This window comes from Micrasema longulum, unplaced genomic scaffold, assembly GCF_059751315.1.
Source record: "Micrasema longulum isolate JH-2025_06_02 unplaced genomic scaffold, ASM5975131v1 h1tg001997l, whole genome shotgun sequence".
NCBI lineage: Eukaryota > Metazoa > Arthropoda > Insecta > Trichoptera > Brachycentridae > Micrasema > Micrasema longulum.
In genome coordinates this window covers 66,926-93,615 of record NW_028279167.1, presented here as the reverse complement: position 1 = coordinate 93,615, position 26,690 = coordinate 66,926, and the positions used below count along the sequence as shown (strand labels likewise).

The following is a 26,690-nucleotide window of genomic DNA, read 5'->3' as shown; positions in this document are numbered from 1 at the left end:
TTTAAACAGAGATAATGTAGTAACATCTTTTTATGGTGGGTGGGAGATGATTCCATAGTCGAGCCGCATGGACACTATATGAGTTAGAGAAGAAAGAGGAATTGTATATATACGGCCTTTTTAAGGACATATTAATACATAGAAAATTATTAAAAAGGAAAGTAGAAAGCCACAATGGTATACAGTAGACTTGGTGGGAGTGGAAGCGGGAGAGAGGTGTTTTTAATTGAATTTGATTCAGAGATCGTTTGAAAGAAGACAACTTGCTATCAAAGAAATCAAGACTGGTGTGTTTGTTGGCAGACCTGAGAATTGTGGGCATAGGGGAATGAAAACCATAGTTAGTTCTATGGTTATCGGTATGAAAAAGTAAGTTTTGTCTGAGGTTTCTAGTTGGGATATTTAATTGAATGTTTTCAGTATGTCCAAATGCTTGCAGACTGGCTGGATTTCCTCCCTAGGGGATATTCATATGTAAATTTGTTGCAACAGAGGGAAAACGGAACAGAAAGGTAATATTGAAATCTAGGCATTGACAGAACTTATGAACTGTCATTGGCTGGTTTAAGTAGCCCCTTAACACACTGTCTTACATTCCCTATTCTGCCAATGTTTGAAAATCCACATTTCTTATAAACATATGTGTGAGGACTTATATTATTTTTCCCCTCAGTATCTTTGAATACTGATTTCAGCGAATAAAAGCCTATTAAGTTTTACTTTTTATGTATTACTACAAAAGCGGCCTCCGTGGTGTAGTGGTCAAGACGCTTGACTCACACATGGAAGGTTCCGAATCAATACACTAAAAATCAATACACTGTATGGTTAAAAACACCGTGTATGATTTATAATTAATCCGTTACAAATACTAGAGTTACTAGATACTCCACCCTGATGCTGCAAAAATTAAAAACTAATAATACAACCTTCGTTCAAAGAGGGTTGGCCTACTACTCGGTTAAAGTGTACAATCTACTTCCATTATCCATAAGGACATTAGTAAGTTCTCACAATATAAAATTGCTATTAAGAAATGGATAGTGGAGGTGGGTTGCGCACGGATCGATGAGTGGATCAAGCCAAATGGGTAAAATGTATGCACTGTTTATGAAATTTTTGAAATTGGTCTGTAAAAATTGGTAATGTTTTTTATGAATATTTTTGTTTTTTATTGTTTATTATGTTAATTATAATTAGGTTAATTGGATTAATTACGTTTTTTTATTGTTATTATTATGTTAACTTTGTTAAATAGCTAATCTTAGGCATGTTTCACATTTAATAAAATGTTTCCCTCGGCACGGGACACCCCAGTGAGGGAACATTATTCTGTATAAAAAAAGAATACAAACAATGTAAAAGTATAAATAAATATGCATGTGAAATTATATCGACGAATTACTTCAAACTGTATGTTTTCTAGTATGTATCTTTGCTAAATTACCTTATAAAATAAAATAAATACCTTACCAATTTTTAATAAAGAAATCCACTAATTAACTGCATACACAATAATTCTTGGTAACAAAGGTCTACGATGTGTATGCAAGGGAAGCGATTTGCTGATAATGTCGATAAATTTAATGTGATGGTTTTTGAAAGAAATTAAAGTATGACTAAATGTGAAATCACTGTGAGTGGAGTTATACTAAAACAGGTAGAGGAATTTGTGTATCTGGGAAGTATGTTTACTAGGGATGGAATGACTAAATAGATATTGAAAGGAGGGGGAGTGCCGGGAACAGAGTAAACGGTGCACTTAAATCAACCTTGGAAAATATACGTTTGTCGCAAGACGCAAAATTAGCAGTTCACAATGGAGTCCTGGTCCCGACCCTGATGTATGGGAGCAAAGTATGGGCTTGGAAAAACAGGGATGAAAGTAGGCTGAATGCTGTTGAAATGCGATCTCTCAGGCGAACGTGTGGTAAAACTATATACGACAGACGCACAAATGTTGAGATTCGTACATTACCTAAGGCTGAGACAAGCATTATCGACAAAATCAAGGAAGAAGCTCTGCGCTGGTTTGGGTATGTGGAACGAATGGACAGCGAAAGAACGCCTAAGAATATTTACAATGCGAATGTTGATGGATGTAGAAATAGAGCAAGACCGAGAAATACATGGCATGACCAAATCCAACAAATACTTAAAGATGGACGTGTCAAAGGCGAGATCTGTATGCAAAGATAGAGGGATGTGATGTTCTATCCTCTCTGGCTACCCCTACGGGGAAACAGCGTGATGGTTTGCACAGTAAATAAATACCATAAACAAAATTTATTTGAATGCCGCTTTTTCGCTTCCTCTTTGTGTTAAAAGCAGGAAAGAAAGAGTTGACCGTACGCACGATTCGGGCCAAATATAATAATGGCTTTTGTTAGGAAAACGGTGTCTCACAATTCGCACTAGCGAGGTAATAAAGACGCTGGCATTGGGTGTCTTGTCCGAGAGATCTCAGAATCCAACGGACTATCTGGAGCAGACATTCCCAAACTTCGTGGCTCAGAAAAACATTCAAATTGGTCACGTGAATAATTTATTTGATCAAAAAGGCATTCCAAAATTATTACTGCAGAGATATTCGTAAATAGAACGACTTCAGAATACATGCAAAAGGTACATTTTTGGCCTGAGGAAATATGACCACATTTCTGACTTTCGTAGGCCACTGAAATGGCTCAAAATTAGACAGCGAAGAGACCATTAATCCCTCTCACTTCTGTTCAATATACTATTATGAAGGACTATGGTCCTAACGCTCCTATATACCTGCGTGAAAAAAATCAACGCTTATCAGTTCATGGTAAACCTCTTCGTTCTAATTCTCAAAGCACTCTCTTAATACCCATCCACAATTCCTCTTTCTTCTCTAACTCATATAGTGTCCATGCGGCTCGACTGTGGAATCATCTTCAATCCACCATCAAAGATGTTACTACAGTGTCTCTGATTAAATCACGTCTGAAAACATCTCCTTTCTTTTCCTCAATCTCTTCTCCTTTCCTCTTTCCTCCTTTTTCCTTTTTCCCATTGAGTAATAGTTTTGATTAAAGGTAATTTATGAACAAAAAAGTTTATTTCTATTTTTATATTTCTTTAGCTTTTTAACAATTATTTTCTATTGAATATGTTCTGTAACCTGATTATAAAAATAAAACCGTTATTTTTTGGTTGGTTAAAAGAAATTGCCATTTGGCAATAATCCCGCCAATGTACAAATAATATTATGTACAAAAAGTTAAGTAAATAAATAAATATTTCTTGGGGTTTAAACTGCCAGTAGGGTCGCATGAGTCTCATCTTGCTGGAGGGTGTGATTCTTTTAAATGCTGCGAACGCCCAGTTGCATTCCACCGGCAACACTACTGACTGGTCTGACTCGTTAAGCTAGGGTTTCCTAGGACAGCGGTGCCCGTATTTTAACGGCCGTAGTGAACGGTGATGCAGTGGACAGCCGTCGTAAAGGTGACTAGAGTGTGGTTTTCTGGGAAAACGTTGTTATTAACACCATTTAACACCGTTTTCCTAGGAAACCACTCTCTAATCACCTTTACGACGGCTGTCCACTGCATCACCGTTCACTACGGCCGTTAAAATACGGGCACCGCTGTCCTAGGAAACCCTAGCTTTAGCGTCCACGTCGCGAACCCTGGTAAAAGAAATTCAATGCTTGCCGAACATCTCAGTCAAAGTAAGCTTTTTGACTGTCATCATCACGGACAGTGGAGGAAGGAAGGACAGTTCGCGGAGGGAAAGACATATACATAGCGTGCGTCGACAGAATCATTATTTTGCGAATCGCAGTACGTTTCCGTATATTTTTTTTTTCTGAAATTCTGAAAGCGATTCGGATAATTGATGTTCGGAAATTGAAGTTCTACTGTACTTACAAAAGACAATTGAAAAATTACAATAATATAATGTTATTACATAAATTCTATTGATATTATTAATGATTATTTGGTCTGCTCCAAGCACAAGATAATATAACAACAACAACAAACCATCACGCCGTTTCTCCGTAAGGGTAGGCAGAGAGGATAGAACGCCACATCACTCTATCTTTGCATACAGATCTCACTTCTTCTACATTCATACATCTTCTCATGCACGCGCGCCGATTATTCAGACTTTCGACATGTCCATCTTTAAGTATTTGTTGGATTTGGTCATGCCATGTCTTTCTCGGTCGACCTCTATTTCTGCATCCATCAACATTCGCATTGTAAATATTCTTAGCCGTTCTTTCTCTGTTCATTTGTTCTACACGTCCGAGCCAGCGCAGAGCTCCTTTTTTGATTTTGTCGATAATGCTTGTCTCAGCCTTACAAAATGTACGAATCTCAACATTTGTGCATCTATCGTACATAGTTTTACCACACATTCGCCCAAGAGATCGCATTTCGACAGCATTCAGCCTACTTTTATCCCCGTTTTTCCAAGTCCATACTTTGCTCCCATACATCAGGGTCGGGACCAGGACTTCGTTGTGAACTGCTAATTTTGCCTCTTGCGACAAACATTTATTTGCCAAGGTTGAAGATAATATCATCCCTTGATATTACCTATACTCTAATTTATTGATATCGCTGTTTTATAATGTGGAAAGGTTCATTGTTTGAGGTCCCGACTAGCTAGGAAATTTTTGTATGTAGGCAGGGCCTTCATTGTTTCGTGTGTATTTTCATTAAATGATGCCTGAACCATTCAAATTATTAATTATAATATTAAAAAATTCTAAATAAATATTAACTAAAAACATACGAATAATAATTTAAATTAAAACATAAATATAAATTACAAAACATGTATTAATATTTAGGTCCGAGGTTCAAATCCCACTCTACCACAACTCGATTTCCATTTTTCCAGCAAAGGTTATTTACTACATAAAGGAAATGGTCTGAAAATGTACATAATTCAATAAAAAATTAGAACTCATGTACCTATTTCTATTTTTATCTAAAAAAAATAAAAAATAAAGGCTTTAACTTTATGGTCAAACATTTTACTAAAATTTATAAAATATTTGCATACAATCACTTACCAGCTTTTATATGTCTACTGGTTTCAAGACGACATTAGGAAGGCTTTTAAAATAATGTCCCTTTGATCAATAATCAAATAACTTTTCAATATAGCCTATTATACTATGTTCCATTTTAATAGTCATCCTACATCTATTAAACTCACGCCTATGCATGTAAGGGTTTCCTACTAAAAGCATGTGATGTTGGTTTTATATTTTTATGTAACAACTATGATGAAGGTGTATAGTGGGTTTTGCATGTTGGTTTAATTGGTGTCTTGACGAAACCGGTAGATAACGAAAAGTCGGTAAGAGGTTATGTACAAATATTTTATAACATTTAATACAAAATACAAATATATATTATTTAAATGTGTAGATATTGAAGTTGACATTTACTCTAATGGTATTTTATTTATTTATTTATATATGCCCAATGTACATTTTTAGGACAAATTTATGCATAGAAAATTATTATAAAAGAAAGTAGAAAGACACAATGATATATAGTAGACTTTGTGGGAGTGGAAGCGGGAGAGAGGGGTTTATAATTTAATTTGATTCAGTGATTTTATGAAAAAAGACAACTTGTTATCAAATAAATCAAGACTGGTATGTTTGTTGGCAGACCTAAGAATTCTGGGCATAGGGGAATGAAAACCATAGTTAGTTCTATTGTTATCGCTATGAAAAAGTATGTTTTGTCTGAGGTTTTTAGTTGGGATTTTTAATTTTATTGAGCTCAGTAGTTCAGGCGCTGATGCGCTTTGATAAGAGTAAGTTGAGAATTTTAAACAGGACCAAAAGATCGGATTTATTTCGACGGTCTTGAAGAGAAGATATATTTAAGATAAGCCCAACCTCTAGCGTATCTTTCTTAATAATCGATGTTGAACTGATTAAGTATTTTTGATGTGAACATCATAATATGGAGACCAGATAACAGAGGAATACTCTCGGTGCGGGCAAACTAGAGAACAGAATAGCGTTTTAAGGGTATTAATATTTTTGAAGTCAGTTGTGCTATTGTTAATTAATCCAAGGAGTTTTAGGGATTTATTGATAACATGTTCAAAATGAGTAGTAAATAAAGTTTAGTGTCAAGCATACAATTAAGAACAGTCCAGAAGGAGCGTAGAATCATATTTGAATATATCGGACTGGGTCCAAAAATCCCCCCATTTTGCCTCACTTCACCGCATGCATGAGTCAAGTCGCCGCAAAATGTTGCCAGATCGTGAAAAATATAAGCATAACATTATGTAAAATAATTTTATAAAAAAAATTATGTTAATCTCTCTAAAATTTTATTGTATACGGGGAAACATTGATCGACTCAACAGAGTAGATAAGTATATATAGATAAGGTCATTTAATAAGAATAATTTCATTAATGAACCTGAAACTTAGAAAAAAAAACAAATTTTATTTTATATAAAATGGATATTTTTATGTCATGTCAGATAATATTGTCGGCCTCGTGGTTTAGTGGTCAACACGTTTACCTACCATTCAAGAGGTCTCGGGTTCGATTCCCGACATGGTTGATATAAAATATTTATTTAAAAGGGTGTTTTCACACCAGAATATTTCATAGTCCCTGGACTGGTACTTGATGCGTAAGACTGATCATCTTACCTTGTAATGAAAAAAATGATTAAGATATACTGCGATTAAATATTGGTGTACCAATGCAGTGCCCTATGCACCGTTAGGTATGGAAAGGGAATGATGATGATGATAATATTTTATGTTTTACAGATAATGTCGGTCGAATGTCCACCACGGCGTTGTTTAATCCGAGAGGTCTAATTTTCATCAGTTCTCTCATTGGATGGGAAAAGTAGTAGCGTAAAAATTCGACTATCCTGGCTACACTAACAAAACGTCCATTTTGTTTTCTTTGACAATCTGACAGATGGAAATTTTTTTAAAGTAATGCATTGGCTACTTACACATACATTCGCTACTTACACATGAAATGTGATCCCATCCTATTTTTTTTATCCCAGCTGCATTTCTGCACTTTAAAACGATACAACACGGCATAGTTGAATTCAAATTGGGAGTTTCGTACTGAGCGACGTCTTCAAAGAAACTAATGGGTCAAAACGTAAATTGTTTAGTCGATTTCTGTTTGATGCGCGTATGCGGTTTCTGGACTATTCGTAATTCTATGGTGTCAAGTATAATACCCAAATCTCGTATACTTGACACAGATGATAATATTTCATGGTTCAGTGAGTAGTCGCATATGATTGGATTTTCCAGACGAAAAAATCTTATAACCTTGCACTTACTTAAATTGTATTTTATGTAAAATGGATACACGAAATTGCTCCTTTTTTCAGCTACTTCTGACAGGAGTCTTTATTCAACTTGGCTGAGCCAGAACCCGATTTTCACTTGAGCATCCGGCCCTCTAATATAGAACAATGCGCCTAGAAGCCAAAATGGACATTTGAACTAGTTATGTGCGCCTGTACGGCTGTGTGTTTGCAGGAAAATATGCCGCGAGTCAATAAACGCCGAGTTTCTCGACCCGCGTACCTGCCTGTGTGCAAATATAACATATTTATAACCCGTTAATCTAATTCCCGCGAATTTGCGCCGAAAATCGGAAGACACTCTCATTGACCGTTCGCTCACCGCCATTTTGCCTTCGTATTTGGCGCCGCGCCATCTTGGATTACTTCCAAATTCAGAACGGACGCCGAGCGAACGTCCAACTCAGTCTGAAAGAAGCTTCACCGAGGCACGCAAGTCCAAAACGTCCGCAGCCAATCAGGAGTGCGAACGATAACAAAGGAACGGCATAAACAAAAGCGAATTGAAAAATCGGTCAATTGTTGTTCTAGTTGACGTTTGTTTCGGCGGGAAACGATAGTGGCGAACTTTTGAGAATTTCATAATATTTTCACGTTTTTACGAGAATTTTCTGCCAGGTTGTTTACTGTTTACGCTTGAACTTGAACTGGTAAGTTTTTTTTCTCTTTATTTTATTTTAAAACATATATTTTTGAGTTGTTACGTAATAAAAACATAGATAATCGTACCAGAAGTTGGACGAGGGATCTATTTAGAAAATTAACCACTTTTATTGAACAGGTGGTTAAGTCATTGCTTTTTACTTTTATTTTGAAAAGTAACAAGCATATTTGCAGGAAAAAAATAAAAAGCATTGTAACATACTAAAAAAAACCATAATTACCATTTGAGCTTATTTTTCCCAATTGAGGGGCGATTGTTCATAAAAAAACGAAATTACAAAATTTAATTTCAAAGCAAAAAAAAAGGAATTTTTGATCGGCTATAAAAGTGATCTAGGCAAGACCTTTTATTTTTATTTTTGATTCTGGATATAAAGTATAGTTTCCGAATAAGTTTAATGATAAATAGATGTTATTAAATATTTGTATATAACCACTTACCGACTTTTCTATGTCTACCAGTTTCGAGTCGTACCCGTCTCTTCGTCAGGACACCAATTAAACCAACATGCAAAACCCACTATACACCTTCACCATAGTTGTTGCACAAAAATATAAAACAAACACGACACGAAACGTTTGAGATGGGACAAATTGATCAATGTTAATTGATCGAATAATAAAATAATTCATTTGATGTTGTTCATAAAAAAAGCATAAATTTCTTGTTCTTAAGTGAATAATTGTCCTAAACACACTATAATAGGCTTGTTTTTGCGTTTTTATACCAATTTTCGGAAAGAGATTTTCATGTTTGCATGAAAAAAACTAATAAAATCGATTTGATCGGTACATCAGTGATCAGTAACTTCCCATCACTATTGACATGTTGTTTGGCAGCTGTCATTTTAATCAAGCTACATTTTATGGACCATGAGTTTGTTTGTTTGTACCAGGTATGCATTTAACGATCATGCGTATGCTACCAGAAATTGGAGAATTGGAAAATTGTATCCTCATTTTTGTTTTATAAAAAAGTTTGTATTTTAACGTTAACAATCTACATTCGCTTAAGTGGATCACGATCCGATTCTTTCCTTAAATTCCTTATAAATCTAGATTTTAGAAGATGCAAAAATATTTTTTGTACATCAGAGGCAGACGGATGCAAATCCAGAATTTGATGAAATGACATTTCGATTTTCGTATCCAGTTTATTTATTTTATTTTATTTATTTAATACTTTATATACATATACAATAAATAAACATATAAAGGCGGGCATATTGCCATAAGAAAATTTCTTTCTACCTACCCAAACCGTTCAGTTTGAGAAAATTACAAGTACATGGACATATTGATTCTTACGATTTTATAAAGATGAAAAACAAAGATCAACAAAATATAAAAAAATTAACACCATACTATGAAGAGAGGAGAGGGGATGGGAAGAAAATAAGAAGGATAAAGGTACAACTTAAATATTTTGATAGTGACATTTAAATCTTGACTTAAACGTAAATAAAGAAGGGACGTCTCTTACATTAGTTGGTAGATTATTCCACAGTTGAGTCCACAATCCACAATCCACAATCTTTATAATCGTGTCCATTGATTTCGAAGAAATTTAAGTCTTATAATTAATGGACCAATGTATTAAGATACTGAATATACAAATTTATGATGATAATTAATGAAATTAGCTGCTGCCTTTTATTATTTATAAACTTAATTATGTATTATTACATAAAAGAAAATTTGTTATTTAAAAGCCCCATGGGAGTTTAATGCATAAGAAAATAAAAATGTTTGAAATTATTCGAAATCACCTATAGTCCTTAAAATAAAGCTTGATTAGAATGACAGTTGTTAGCAAAAGTGACGACGTAACTTTGTAGTAACGTCTAAGGAGTGAATTATATTGACACACGAAAAATCATTCGTATCTGGCATGTTAATTATTTTTTTAATATAGTTCTTGACATATAAATCAAAATAAATATATAAAATCAGCTTTCAAACTAAAGAAAAACTAAAATAAACCTATTTAAATTTATTTCAACAGAGAGGGAAAAATTTTTGAGAAGGGAATATGGAAGTCTAGGCATTTACAGGGCTTATGACCTGTCATTGGCTGGTTTAAGTGGCCACTTTACACACTGTGTAACATTTACCATTCTGCCCAAGTTTGAACATCCACATTTCCTAAACTGTTCCATCTGTTGAGAAGCTTTGCAATTAGGCCGCTAGGCGTAGTTTGACGTTTACGAAAAACAATATTTTTAATTGAATATGAATTGTTTTAAGCTTTATTAATCGCTCATGAACAATGTTTACCAATGAAAAGTCACATAATCCTTTTAACAATGATTATTCGAAAAGATTTTTACACGCTTTCATGACAACATCAGGCGTTTCTGTTATTTATTTTAAACGTAATAGAATATTTCAGGTTTTCGATTTTAAACGTCATTCTTAAAAAACCCTTAAGGTATCCAACGAAAGCTCCATTCGCTGAGTGAAAGATATTGGATGTAAGACAATTGTTTGTGAGGTGCCTTCTACTTTAATTTTATGATAAGTGAAGTCAAAAGAACTCAACAAAATATAAACACTCGTTCAGCAACACAAATTAACTGTATTGTCCCATTTTTATCAACCGCCTTTGGTAAAAAACAATATAATGTAATTGCTCCAAAAATATTTAATGATTTATTGTCAAATATAAAAGACTCAAATTGTAAAACAAATTTTATAATAAAAATAACTGCACATATAGATAGTGTAGCGAGAGATTTAAAAAAAAAATATATGTAATTTAAAAAACGCAGTACTTTATATAAGTGGTACATATTTTATTTATATTTTTATGTATTTCATTGATTTATATTTGTTTTATTATACACTATACTATATTATTTATGTTTAAGTAACATGTATTCTTGGCACATATATATATATACTTTATATTTGTATAATAACGATTTTTAATATCTTACATTTGGTTAGCTAGGCATTTATAATTAATTAGTTTTAGTTTTTTTTTTGTTATTGTTTTATTAGTATAGGACTACTTTTGCTCTAAAAGATGAAAAATCTCCATCTTAGAACAGGCTGAACTATGTTAGATGCTATGGTGACTATCATAAACAGGGAAAACTCCGTTTTCATTTTCTATTCATTAGTTTTATATGCATTTCCTGTTATTAAATATGTATACTAATATTATGCAATTAATTCATAAAATAAAACATTGAAGAACGACCAACTGCGCGTCGGGCATTACTGAGCGTTTGGGCAAGAGTTAAGTGTCATAATTTTTGGGGCTCAGGGCATGTCTATGTGTTCATCAAATTGTTTAACATCCGCATATCGTATTAACAAATAAAAATAACAACTGAACTTCCTTGGGACCGCAGTCATACATTCCGGATCCCGCTTCTTATTAAAATTGTTTTCAAACGCAGTATACTTTTTCTGATGCATCGTTTGAAAAAAATAGTTCGTGTTTACGATAACGAAGATCGTAAACAATTTGCCAGATCGCCACGTGTTAAAATAGACGATCACATGTTTTGTGTTTGCGAAAATATATTTTGAATTTACTGCGTATGTTCGGCGTGGCTTAAGAACATAAACACACACTAAAATACAGCGACACACTTTCTAAATGGGTGCTTTTGCCCATCGAAATTGTCTGGACGAAAACAAAAGCGTTATTTATTATCAGTCGCATTTTTTGTGGGTACTACAACGCATTTTCAATCAGTTTGGGAAAAACAAACAACCCTCATGGCATTTCTGTAGGATTTTGATTGCTGGGGGTTGGTGGAGCTCCTACTCCAGATAGAGATAAACAGAAGAATGAATTGCGTCGTGCGAGTGTCACAGCGATGAGGAGTTGAATTGGCTTCACTTGAACTACATGCTGGAACTGACTGATTGACTGGGCGTTACCACGCCCTGTGGTCTCTTTATAAGCCACGTTCCTTTGCCCTTCATATCTCAATAGTAGGGACGATGTTAGTGTAATGCACGACGACGTTTTCGTCTCTATGTGCAAAACTGTAAGAGTTGCATAATATGTTGTATTGGATTCAATAGAAAACGCTGACTTGCTTCATCGGTCATCGCACTTTAATTTCAGGTGAAATTATTGAGCACGTGTGTGTGTGTCATCAATCATTGTACTATAAACCCCACAAAACTATGGTTGCATCATCTGGTGTTAACGACTTTATCTCCCATAGTCTTAGATTTATCATAAATAGGCCTCGTGGTGTAATGCTCAGTGCGTTTGCGTACCATGCAAGAGTTCTCGGATTCGATTATATACATGGTTGATATGAAATATTTATTTAAAAAGGGTGTTTTAACACTAGAATATTTCATAGTCCCTGGACTGGTACCTGAAGCGTAAGACTGATCATCTTACCTTCATGTAACAGAAATCATCAAGTTATCTTATATCCTTTATGCACCATGAGGTGCGGAAATGGAATGAAGATGATGATGATGATTATTATAGTGGATAATTTATACAGCGCCATTTTTGTTAAAAACTCCTCAAAGCCGCTGATGATTGTTTTTAACCTCTCATTTTTTTTCTACTTGCCGGTTTCAAAGCTACACGAACTTCTTTATCAAGGTATACTAAATACACTTTAAAAAAAGTTTTATATTTGTTTTATTATAATGAATAACCACAAAATTAGTGATTCAAATATAAATTTTATCTACATTTATCACTTCCTTCATTAGATACGTCAGATACCAGCCAACAGATACCAGACAGGTCAAAAAAAAAAGTTAAACTTCACAAACATCAACAGATGAAAGAATTGAAAGAATAAAGATGTATAACTAAAGGCAGAATGGCGAATGTTACAAAGTGTGTAAAGTGGCCACTTAAACCAGCCAATGACAGGTCATAAGCTCTGTGGATGCCTAGACTTCTACATTCCTTTCTGTAAAATGTTCTTCATGTCTGTTGTAATATGTTAATATTAACAGCTCTCTAGGGGGTTGAATCCAGTCCTTGTCTGCAAAAATTTGGACAAACTCAAAACTTTGTTAACTTCCTTCATTCTTGAAAACATTGATATTAGATCTAAATTTGTTACAACAGAAAGGGGAAACATATTTGAGAAGGGAATATGGAAGTCTAGGCATTTAGAAGGCTAATGACCTGTCGTTGGCTGGTTTAAGTGGCCACTTTACACACTGTGTAACATTCACAATTCTGTCTATGTTAAAACATCCACATTTCCTCGACTCTTCCATCTGTTGACTTTTATGAAGTAAGTGAGTTTGTGGGTGAGATTTATTCGGCTGAACCAATTCTTTTGAAATGTTTCTCTGACTTTTTCTTGAAACCAGTTCACCTCACGTTTATTTGAAGCACTTTCGATTTATTGCTAATGCCAATTTTGAACACCAATAGATGGGTACTTCTTGACAGCGCTTAAAGAGAAATGTTGGCACCTTACCAACACCAGACTAGACTGCGTCTCTTTGTGGGAATCCCCAATGAGCGGCGAGTATTTCGGGCGATTCCACAACATGAAACAAAGCTTATCTCAATACGAGGTCTTCAACTGGTAATCATTGTTCAAGGAGTTGAGTGCTCAAGAACAAAGATCGACCTCTTTAAACCGAAGTGTGTTGAACTGACAAAAAACGCCCGTGTCTGCCAGCAAGCTTGTAAACGTACCAACTCAAAACAGTTTTCATCGAGTATTTGGGCCTGTCCAGGGTAAAGGCCTAGAGCGGTAGCGAAATTTTAATCTAACTACAAACAAACAAACAAACAAACAAATAAACCATCACGCCGTTTCCCCGTAAGGGTAGGCAGAGAGGATAGAATGCTACAACACTCTCTCTTGGCATACAGACCTCGCGTCCTCTACATTCATACATCTTCTCATGCATGCAAGCCGATTATTCTTACTCTTGGTTTTTTGGTATACAATCTTCAAGTATTTGATGGACTTGATCGTGCCATGTCCTTCTCGGTCTTCCTTGTTTTCTTCATCCATCAACATTTGCATCGTAGATCCTTTTAGCCGTTCTTTCGCTGTCCATTCGCTCTACATGTCCAAACCAACGCAGCACCCTTTCTTGATTCTGTCGATAATGCATGTCTCAGCCTTACACAGTTCACGGATCTCGACATTTGTGCACTTATCATACATCGTTTTACCACACATTGCATACATATCTCATTTCTTTACGTTCATACATCTTCTCATGCACGCGCGCCGATTATTCCGACTGATGACATGTCCATCTTTAAGTATTTGTTGGATTTGGTCATGCCATGTCTTTCTCGGTCTTCCTCTATTTCTGCATCCACCAACATTCGCATTGTAAATATTCTTAGCCGTTCTACACGTCCGAACCAGCGCAGAGCTCCTTTCTTGATTTTGTCGATAAAGCTTGTCTCAGCCTTACATAATGTACGGTTCTCAACATTTGTGCATCTATCGTACATAGTTTTACCACACATTCGCCTGAGAGATCGCGTTTCGACAGCATTCAGCCTACTTTCATCCCTGTTTTTCCAAGTCCATGCTTCGCCCATCAGGGACGGGACCAGGACTCCGTTGTGAGCTGCCAATTTTGCCTCTTGTGACAAACATTTATTTGCCAAGGTCGATTTTAGTGCACCGTTTACTCTGTTCGTATGAAACGTATGGAAAATCCCACACATGGCCATAGTTAAGGCCTTACGGTTTATTTTATTATATTTACATTCTGCTGACAGTCAGGAAATAAAAGTTGATCTCAAATTTTACCTTTTACCTATCACCCTTTTAATACCCTCTCATCGCTCTAATTTTCTTGCCTCCTCTTTCATAGTAGTAGCTGCTCGATTGTGGAATAATCTACCCACGAATGTTAGAATGGTTATAATTTTATCTAACTGTATTTAACAAACACATTTTCTTTCTTGTTTGTATTTATTGTACACCAACAAGCTACAAAAAGTGGCTTGGTGGGATTTTAGTTTTAGTAAAAATATAACAAGTGAAATTTTTTTAAATTGTAAAAATGTATAATTATGCTATTAAATCAAATAAACTTACCAATGACCTGTCATTGGCTGGCTTAAAAAAAAAAAAAAAAATTTATTCATATTAAAACATATATATTAACAATATTTCGAGTTTGTCCAAATTTTTGTAGACAAGGACTAGATTCAACTCCCTGGGGAGCTGTTTATATTAACACATTACAACAGAGATGAAGAACATTTAAGAGAAGGTAATATAGAAGTCCAGGCATCTACAGGGCTTATGACCTGTCAATGGCTGGTTTAAGTGGCCACTTTACACACTGTGTAACATTCACCATTCTGCCTATATTTGAACATTTATATTCCTTCAATTCTTTCATCTGTTGATGTTTGTAAAGTTAAAGAGCTGAAGCCTTTATTTATGCGTGTGAGATTCATCTAATTGAATTATTTCACCTACACACGAGGCAACGCCTGAAAATTTTTAATTTTATCAATTTCTATACTTCTTCATAGACCAGGTGGATTTATCAACAATATTTTGAGTTTGTCCAAAAATTTGTTCAGATGTTCAAATATGGGCAGAATGGTGAATGTTACACAGTGTGTAAAGTGGCCGCTTAAACCAGCCAATGATAGGTCATAAGCCCTGTAGATGCCTAGACTTCTATATTACCTTCTCTAAAATGTTCTTCATCTCTGTTGTAATATGTTAATGTTAACAGCTCCCCAGGGAGTTGAATCCAGTCCTTGTCTACAAAAATTTGGACTAACTCAAAATATTGTTGTTCTAAATATAAATATAGCAAATTTAAATTGAGAATAATTACACATAAACAAAAAGTGACTAGTCTTTAGCTAGGTTATAATGAAAAAGAAAAATAATGCTACAATATGATTTTATAAACAGTACGTTTTTTGGATCAATATGAAAGCTTAAATAATCTTAATAAAACTTTTATTTTATCAGTTGGTTGAAAGAAGTTGGAATTTGGCAATAAATCAACCAATGTATAATTTATAAAGAAATAAACAAAAATACTTATCCAATAATTATTATTACTTAAAATAATTGCTAAGGCTCTAGCATTTCTATCATAATTGCTAAAGCTCTAGCATTTATAGCATAATTGCTAAGGCTCTAGCATTTCTAGCATATGTTTTATTTTTATTTTGTTCATTAACGCCCAAAAGGCATTTACAAAAAATAAAAATGAAATACATGCTAACATACTAAATAATAAACAGAATATACAGAAAAAAATTTTGAAATTAGTTAAAAAAGATATGATAAAAAGTTTTACAAAGTAAAAAAAAAAAACACTAATAACAAAGGTATGCAAGAAAAAACAGTAAGCATATAAACAAAAAATGCAAAGATATAAGCTTATGAAATAAATTCTGTAAAGCAAACAATAAATAAAGTGTTACGGTAAGCAAGAAAGACATTTTTAAGTTAAATTAACAAACAAGCAAGCATATATTATCACGAAAAAATAAAAAATAAAAATATGTATCGATGAAATGCGTATTTGCCAATTGCTAAAGCTTTAGCATTTCTAGCATAATTGCTAAAGCTCTATCATTTCTAGCATAATTCCTACAGAAATGGTATCATAAATAACTGAAATTGACAAAGCCGATAAAACACGAGGCATAAGCATAAACGTGGTTCCAGACAGCGCTTTATATACGTAAATAGATTCTAATGTTTTCACATCAATTTTAGCAATTGGTACAGAAACACGGCTATGGTAACTTGGACCAAAATAGTCCATACGAGTAAAATTTTCACATAAATGTAAGTTAGTACTATGAGAAAGGTTAATAGGACGCGGTCTGCGCAGTCTGACTTTCTTCATACAAACGTATTCTCGTACTTTCTCCCTGAATTATGGCTCTAAAGAAATGGTATTTTACAAACATTAGATATTCACCAATGGCGTGTCCCCAAAGTATTTTTATTTTTATTTTTGAACATGTATTACGTGTAAACGAATTACAACAGGGATGAAGAACATTAAAGAGAAGTGAATTTGGAAGTCTAGGCAATTACAGGGCTTACGACATATCATTAGCTGTTTTAAGTGGCCACTTAACACATTGGTCAATTTTCAATTCAATTCAATTTTTTTTTAAAAATAATACACTACAATACAATCCACCTAGGAAATGCTGGAGCAACTTTTAACATGATGCGTGTTGTCTGGAACTCAAGTCTATACTCAGTCAAAACGAAATGGAGATTATTCATCTCTTGTATAATGCCAGTACTGATATATGGGTGCGAATCTTGGCACCTTATCAAAGTTCAAAACACCAAACTTCTGAGTTTTGAGAGTAAGTGCTTGATAAGATATTAGGTATGTGGTTCGATTTTATAACTAACATTGAAGTCCGAGAATGGACGCAGCAGCCTCCGCAGTAGACCTGGCTTGGACACGTGCTACACATGCCTCAGGAGAACCTAAACCAAAGTTGCCTCTTTTCTAAACCTGCGGGCTAACGCCGTCCTGGAAGGACGTCTATGACGGTCTTCAGACTTTATTCGGCGGAATTAAGGGGTGCTGGATTGACAAGGGAAGAGGCAAAAATGCTGGCTGACGATAGGGTCTTCTGGAGACAACTGGTGATGCCCACATGCTCCACTTAGAAGCGGATGTGGAAAAGAAGAGAAGAAATAATACACACATAACAAACTAAAATTTAATACGTACATATTAAAAAAAGACAAAAAATATAAAAAGAGACTCTTGTCAAAATAGTAGCAAAATCCTTATCCGGAAAACCCCTTCAGATACAAGGAACAGATCAACATCCAGAGCGATGTGGTTCAGCATGGCGGTAGCCTTTCCAATAGGCATAACCACCGGCAGGTTGGTCCTGTATATCGGAATATGAAACAATCTATGCTGACGCTGCCTTAGGTTATTGTCAGGAACATACAATTTAAGTTTGTAAGTGAAAATTCTTGATGAAAGTTCATTGTAATTTATTATAGAAATAAAGAAGAGTGATACTTTAATTTTTATTGACCTTCCGACAATGTTGATATCATCCGCATATCCAACAAGTTATTTTGTCGGAGTTATCATTAAATGTCCCCAGCTACCGCACCCGTCACACGTCGAGCTCTCTATTTCATCTGCCAGCAGTTCGTACGAACTATGCCCAGAACTCTCCACTTATACGTTTTGTTAGTGAATATAATTTGAACTTTCCCCTTATTGATCCATTTGATTGTAAAAAAATAACATTTAAAATGCGCGTCTTAAAACATACTTTTTTTCTCTTATACTTAGTTTCAATAATAAAGTCTTATTTTATCTTATTTTATTTTATTTTATTATATTTTATCTCTTATTCTTAATATTTGAAATATATTTATATTTTCGACACTTGACACTTATGCAATATTTACACACATGTCCACCCTCATTCCAATATAACACCCACCCTCTCACTTACTTACACTCACACAAACAAACACGTATTGTACGTGTATTTAATGTATTTCTGTGGATATCTGTCATTGGTTTTGTTCTCTGTATATTTTATTTGTTGTATTTTTGTTTAATGAATTACTGTTGATATCCCCAATAAATAAAATTTAAAAAATATTAAAAAGAGATGGGGCCAGGCCGTCTTCCTGTTTTAGTCCCTGGGGTACTGCAAATTCTTCCGTTAATTCTCCGCCTATTTTGACCTGACATCTTGAGTCTGACATGGTTGATTTGACAAGTCTAATAAATTTTAGAGGGATTTGAAACTGTAGCATTATTTCGTAAAGACATTCTCGATCTGTGCTATCATATGCTTGTTTGAAGTCAATGAAAAGTTGGTGTATGTCTATATCAAACTCCCAGCATTTTGCCAAAATTCGTATTACAGTGAATATTTGATCTGTTGTGGATCTACCAGCTTGGAAACCTGCTTGATACTCTCCCAGTATATTTTCTGCGTATGATTCAATTATTTGTTTTAATATTGTGGTATGCTGTGCATAGAAGTGATATGCCTCTATGGTTTTCGCATTTTAATTTATCGCCTTTCTTGTCGATGGGGCGTATTTCAAATTTGTGGATTAAAGCATCACTCGTCTTTTATTTATAAAATAAAAGGAACATACACAACAATGCTCATCATAATCTCAAAATTATTGATCATACGGCGCAACAATCGATAAAAATGTGTAGTCAAATACACATTCCTTCTAGTCTCTAAACTGTTGTAGCCGAGCATACCCTGGAGAAAGTCGGTCGAGTAGAGTCGAGGATAATACCCGCACTTTCTCGTGTAGAGTTATTTTTCGAAGAAACTTTTTTTGGACTTTTTGCCGAACTTCCGAAAGTCTGAGTATTTTTAAGTACATTTTTCAACATTTTGACTGCTGCCTGCTAGAGTCGTTTCTATGGTAAGCGATTTACACGGAAATAAATATGAAACAAGTAAATAAATATGCCTCTTTATTATGTAAGTGATTGCATGTGTATCGTGATTTGATGATGTAGCTAGTGTAGGAATAACGTATCTATTTATTATACGCAATTGTTGAAATCTATATTAAAGACACTACGTCGAGATGTACACGGTTTGTTTTGATGTAATCAATTATGTTTTGACCATCTTCAGTAGAAGATTCGAGAACAAATCAATTTGTCAGGATAATAAATTAAATTTAAATATGAACTGTTCTGGCAAAGTAGTCTTCCTTATTTTATTTGCAAGTGTCTTCTTTGGGCAAGCTCCCAAACTGATATTCGCGCAGATAGAACTGTAGCCTGTTGCCAACTAAAATATCGGCCCTCCGGGTCTGTGTTAGTTGACCCTCGAGACAATGCCCCGTACAACAAACGCATTTTTACTCTTTTCTCTTTATACAAACGTTTCCCTTGATTACTATTACTACGTTTTCAAATTTTATTTTTATATTGGAGTTGCTTTATTATTAACTTTGCTTATGATATACAAGGTTTATGTTAAAAATAAGTGGATTTTTCTGCAATTCTTTTACTTTAAATTTAGCTAACTGTTGGGGATCAGGAAGGATATACTAAAGAGGGCCAATCAGGTACTTCTCAGCATTTGCTCATGTGGAGAGGAAACCACTCAAAACTCTTTAGGAGAAGCCGGCCTATTGACAGTAGTCAACAGGCCTTTCGTTCCCTACTTTGGTTTATTTTACCAATTGCCTGCACCATTTTGACCATGTACAATACTAGCTGTCGTTGAGTTCTTTATAACCTATCACCGATGGGATGTTGCGTAGCTCTTCACCCAGGTTTCTGCATCACGCCTCCAGCTGTTGTCTCTGAAAGCTAAAAAATGGGCAATGCATCAACAGGTGACGGACATTTTGAGGAGTTTCATCGTCTCATGGGCAGCTGTGATCATGGTACTAGAGCGATGATTTTTTTCCACACTATTGATATTCACAATTGAGAATATCATATCAAGTTGGAGAAAGGCATACTTCTCATTGCGGAGTATGCGACCAAAGTGTGAGGCTTTTCGTCTTTTGACAGTGGTTTTGATAGACAAGTGTTTGTCAATTCTACAGTATCTGATAGCTTCTTTAAAAAATATCAAGCTTTAATTTGAACCATGATTTGAAGTATCTTGGTAAAAACCCTTACAGGACACTGCAGATTAAATGAACACCTTGCTAGAAGGAACCTCCCTGAAACTTTTAGATGTAGGGTATGCAGTGCAGATGAAGGAACTATCAACATTTAAAATGCTTGTACGAGTGTACCTTTTCAAAAACTAAAACTTAAGGTTTTGCTTTGATACTTTTTTATTTAAATTATAATTATTATTTAAATCATTTGAACGAATTATTTTATTTAAATTAACATAAGTCAAGGCATGTATAGGGCTTATGATCTGTCATTAGCTAGTTTATGTGGCCACCTCTCCCTAGAGGATCAAATCCAGTCTTTTGCTTACAAAAATTTGAACAAACTCAAAATATTGAAACAAAACGAACTGGTCTAGGAAGAAGTTTAAAATTTGGATAATTGTTTTGAGGCGTTAACGTTGGCGTTGCCTAGTATGTGAAATAATTTGATCAGACGAATCTCTTCACAACAATAGAGGTTTCAGCTCTTTAGCTTAACTTAAAACAACAGAATAGTAAAAAAATGGATGTTCAAACATAGGCAAAATGGTGAATATTACACAGTGAGTAAAGTGGCCACAAAAACCTGCCAACGACTGGTCATAAGCCCTGTAAATGCCCAGACTTCCATATTACCTTTTCTGAAATGTAATCCCTGCTGTAATTTGTTAATCTTCATGACTCCCTAGGGGGTAAATCGCGTATTTTGTCTACAATCATTTGGACAAATTCAAAATATTGTTAACATATTACAACAGAAATGACGAACATTTTAGAGAAGATGTCCAGGCATCTACAAGGCTTATGACCTGTCATTGGCTGGTTTAAGTGGCCACTTTACACACTGTGTAACATTCACCATTCTGCCCATATTCGAACATCTGTATTCCTTCAATTCTTTCATCTGTTGATGTTTGTGAAGTAAAAGAGCTGAAACCTTTATTTATGTGGGTGAGATTCATCTAACTGAATTATTTCACCTTTACACTAGGCAACGCCTAAAATGTATTATTTTTTTCAATTTCTATACTTCTTCATGGACCAGGTGGATTTATCAACAATATTTTATTTTAGAAATATTACATTTAAGAGATAATTCAATTAGATGAACCTCACCCACATAAATAAAGGTTTTAGCTCTTTTACTTTTTTTATTTTTTTACAATATACATTAAAGGCAAAACAGAGTATTCAAAAAATAAAGCATAATTACATAGCAATGAAATACATATTAATAGTAAAAATAGTAAACAAAAAAATCGTACAAAGGCATGGCCTGTTCGTGGGTATACAAGAAAATGTTAATATTTTTGCTCCTATAATAAATAATGGACAGTTATAATATTTATGTGTAACATAAGAAAGAGAAAATAAAATATTCTGCAAAAGATTACATGGTATTTTTTTATAGTAATTAGAAAAGGAAATAAAAAAAAAATAAAAATATTTTTTTTTATTAAAGGGCAACAAAATATATTATAGAAAAAAGAGTTCATATGTTTAGTTTAAATCCAGGATAGTGCGTGTTTTTTAAAAGAAGGGAAATTTTTAAAGTTTGTAATCAATGAAATATTATCAGTAAAAAAAGAATTTTAAAAAATTGGGCCTATAAATGTTGCAACAAATTAAAAAAATTATTTAATCAAGAAATTTCTTGAACTAATTCAACTTTCTATTTTTTGACACGTGTTGTGTAGAATTAGCACAAAAAAGACACTTACTTGCTTATTTCAACTTCAAACAAAGCTTTTTACGTCAAATCTATTTATGTAAATAGATCGTCTAACGCGAATATTACACATGTTACAAATAGATCGTCTAACACGAATATTACACATGTTACAATACAATTAACATTAATGTATTTTACGATTTAAGAATGTGGAAATCTAGGCAAGCTCAGAGCGTATTTTTTTTATTATTTAGTTTTTAATTTTTTTTTTTTAATGAAAATTTTTGTTTTTATTATTTACCCAAATATTTAATTTTGAGGGCCATTTTCAACGAGTTGTAAATAACTCACTATTAGAAAATGGGAATCAAGTTGGGGTAGAGTGGGATTCGAACCACAGACCTTCAGTCTGTGAGTCCGAGACACTAGCCACAGGACCACAACCCGATTCAATTATTTTATTTTTATATATATTATATTTATTTTATTTTATTTTGATAAAACTATTGTTTAAATTTTGTAGACTATTTCTAGTTTATATAATCATATTACGAGTATGTAAAAAAAATGTCGGTTTGTAGAAAACTAAAAAAGGCTAGAAAAATTGTTATGTTTCATATTTTTTATTTTTTTTATTATTATTTTATTTTATTCCTGTAAAATGGCTATGTAGTGCAGAGCTAATTCTACCATATAAAACAAAAATTTATGTTTGTATGCTAGTATTATCTGTAATGCGGTTTTCTCAAAAATAAAAGAAAATAATCATCATCATTCACTTTCCGCACCTAATGGTGCATAGGGAACTGCATTGGTATACCAATCGCAGCGTATTTTGATAATTTTTGTTACATAAGATTATCTGTCTTACGTTACAGGTGCTAGTCCACGGAACTATGAAACACCTTAGTGTAATTTTTAAATAAATATTTTATGTCAACTACGTCGGGAATCGAACCAGAGACCTCTTTCGCTGCAAGCTAACGCGCTGACCACTACACCACGAGGCCAACAAAATAAAATAAAAATAAATATTTAAAAAAAGAACGCAATAACAACGGAGTTTTAGCCCCAACACGAATGTATGGAAGTGAAACGTGGAACTGGCAGAGGAAGGATGAAAGCCAAGTGAACGCGGTTGAAATGCGATCTCTGTGGGAAATCAATGTATGACAGGGTTACGAATGATGAAATCAGGCGAGAGTGTTAATGTGAGTCAAGTATAATTGATAAAATTAAGAAAGGGTCCCTGAGATGGTTTGGTCATGTAGAACGAATGGACGACGAAAGAATGGTAAAACAAGCTAGGAAGCTGTTAAAGAAGCAAGGAAAATATGCCAGGATAGACGTGTGTGGCGATCCATTTTCTCTGCCTACACCTACGGGGAAATGGCGTGATGGTAGAAGTAGTAGTAATAAAATGAGGAGAAATGAAGAAAGTGGAAGGAGATGTTTTTTTTATTTATTGTTGACTCCCAAATATACTATCGACTTTTTAGTTTTCACAGTTATAAAATATATCAAGGTTAGCTAGTTATGAAACATTATGTTACATTGTAAAAGGTATGAAAAACGTTTTTCACAATTAAGAGCAAGGAGATTCAGATCTGGCCAATCTTTGATTACTGTTTTACATCTATTGGCTTTTATAGTAGTCCCTTCCCAGAATTGACCACGCACAATTATTGAGGTATCATCAGCATAAAAAAACAGCTTACCAGGCACATCAGTATTACAAAGATCGTTTTTATAAATGAAAACAATAAAGGGCCAATAACTGTTCCTTGCGGGACTCCATGCATCACAGTATTAGTTTTACTTTTAATTGTTCTAATCTTTGTGCTTTAAATTCGATTTTCAATTAAGTCAGATGAATCTCTTCACAACAATAAAGATTTCAGCTCTTTAACTTCACCAAAATCAACAAATGGAAGAATTGAAGAAATATGGATGTTCAAACATAGGCAAAATGGTGAATGTTACACAGTGTGTAAAGTGGCCACTTAAACCAGCCAATGACAGGTCATAAGCCCGGTAAATGCCTAGACTTCTACAATCCCTTATTTAAGGTATTCTCCATCCCTGTTGTAACTTTTCTAAGACTAGCTAGTTATAGATAGATTGACGGAATACTGTAGAAACATCTTTGACAGTGGATGGGAGACAATTTAACAGTCGAGCCGCAAGGACACCAAATGAGTCAGAAAAGGGAGAGGAATTGTGGATGGATATTAAGAAGGTGCTTTGAGAATTAGAACGAAGAGGTAAACCATGAACTGATAAGCGGTCGGAGGTTAGGAGTGTTAGAAGTATAGATTCAAATTCAATTTCAAATTATTTATTCACAAAGTAACATAACAAATAACAAAGGATTTACGACGTTAAATTGGAACTTTATAACAAACCAAGAACCCTTGAGCAATGGTTCGACATTATTAAGGTATAATACTCTCTATTAGCAAGAGTATTTGCCTCTTAAACATAGTTTCACTAATGTGACAGATGTCGATCTCCAAAGCGATAATGTTCAGCTGCTTGACTGCTCTTCCAATCGGCATGACCAGACGCAGGTTGGCTCTGGAAACCGGGAGGTAAAACAGTCTGTGCTGACGCTGTCGGAGATAGCCATTGGGAACATAAAAATTGATACTCTCCAAAATAGCCGAGTTATCGATGAAACCCCTTAACAGTCTGAAAAAATGGGTCAGTGTAGACCCATCCCTTCTAAGTTGCAAACTATTGGTCCCAAGCATACCCAAGAAGAACCCAGTGGGATAGAGTCACGGATAACTACCATGTTTCATCATCATCAGAAGTTTTAGGACGTTAATTCATAGCAAGATTGGACCGTGTTCAAATGTCTCTAAGATACTTTTTTGTTCCTTCTTTGTTATTATTTATATGTTGAAAATGAACATTTATTTGCTCGGCTGTCTTCTGAGAACATTCGTGAATAGATTTACTGGCAGTTTTCCGTACTTGGCACTGGGCGAACTTTTTGTGCGTTTCTGAGAAACGCCGTTTCGTGACATTATTACAGGTCAAACTAAAGACGCGTGTTCCAGACACGTGTTTGGGCAAACACGTGGCTCGCATAGTGACTTAAAGGATAAATAAATGGGAATCAAGTTGAGCTCGAACCTAAGACCTCCAACCCTTTTTATTTATTTTATTTAACACTTTATATACATATAGAATAGAATCTGTTGCTATTGCAAGGACACTAAGTTATTATTGAATTCTGATAAATGTCTTGTCATGTCATTTACTCGAAAGAAAAAAAGTATACTATTTGACTACAAACTATCTGGGAAAATTGTCAATCGTTCAATGAAAGCGAAAGATTTGGGTGTACTGATGGATGATAAGCTTTTATTTAGAGATCACATAAATACAATAGTAGATAAGGCGTACAGACTTCTAGGGTTTATCTTACGAATCTCCAAGCCTTTCTCATCACCAAATACATTAAAACTTCTTTACTATACTTACGTGCGAAGTCAACTCGAATTCGCTTCATTAGTATGGTCCCCTCAATATAATGTATATATTCATCAAATTGAAAACATTCAAAAGAAATTTATAAGGAGCCTGGAATATCGTTTTGGCAACATTGAAAATGATTACGTAAAAATAAAATAAAGTGTTCAGTAGACTCAAATCAGTGTTTGATTTCTAATATTATAAGTTTAAATATGGAGTTCTACAAAATAAACACCAAATCAATTAATCAATCAATCAATCAATATTAAAAAAATCACTGCTTGCCACTGATTAAAAAATAAATTAAAATTAACTATTTGAGTTTCGTGCGAGAGAACCATATTCGCTCATGTTTTTCAAGATGAAGATTTTGTGACGCTGGATTAAGAAGTCTTTTTTTCGCAATCATTTTTCGACCCCAGCCAACAATATAATTACGCTTATGACGTACTAATATGGTCCACCAGTTTCATGCCCAAATCAATACATTTGAACTTCACTCTCTGTATTATTGCAATACTTTTGTTTGGTCTTTGCGTAACAGATTAGTGCGTGTTTTGGCACGTGTGACGACACCAGGAGACAGAACGTCACATGACGTGACACTACCAAAACAAATAATAATCTGATTGCCAAAAGATTAGAGATACAATACTCCACGTGCTGTCTTGATCAATTTATTTATTTATTTTGACGAAGAAAATTAAGGATTTCTGTGTAGACGTATTGAGATGGGTCCTATAGTCCTTAAAATATAGCTTGATTGAAATGACAGCTGCCAAACTGCCGAATATGATTCAGCAATAAGGAAAATAAATGCTGAATTAAAAACAGTCTCCAAATGGCTTAAAACAAATAAGCTAAAACTGAACGTAGGAAAAACAAAATGTATGATAATGGGTGAAAAACGCTGTTTTAACAGTGATCAC

The 26,690-nt window shown here is 34.3% G+C and overlaps 1 protein-coding gene across 2 annotated transcripts in view; it reads left to right on the top strand.

Moving 5' to 3' along the window:
• Window positions 1-7,753: 7,753 nt before the first annotated feature.
• Window positions 7,754-26,690, top strand: part of LOC148273293 (transient receptor potential cation channel subfamily A member 1-like) — a 36,877-nt gene continuing 17,940 nt past the window's right edge. The window contains exon 1 of one of the 2 annotated variants that reach the window (XM_088238915.1): window positions 7,754-8,015. The gene's annotated coding sequence lies outside the window, so the exon portion shown is untranslated. The remainder of the gene's footprint in view (window positions 8,016-26,690) is intronic. The other variant, XM_088238916.1, reaches the window with a different exon arrangement.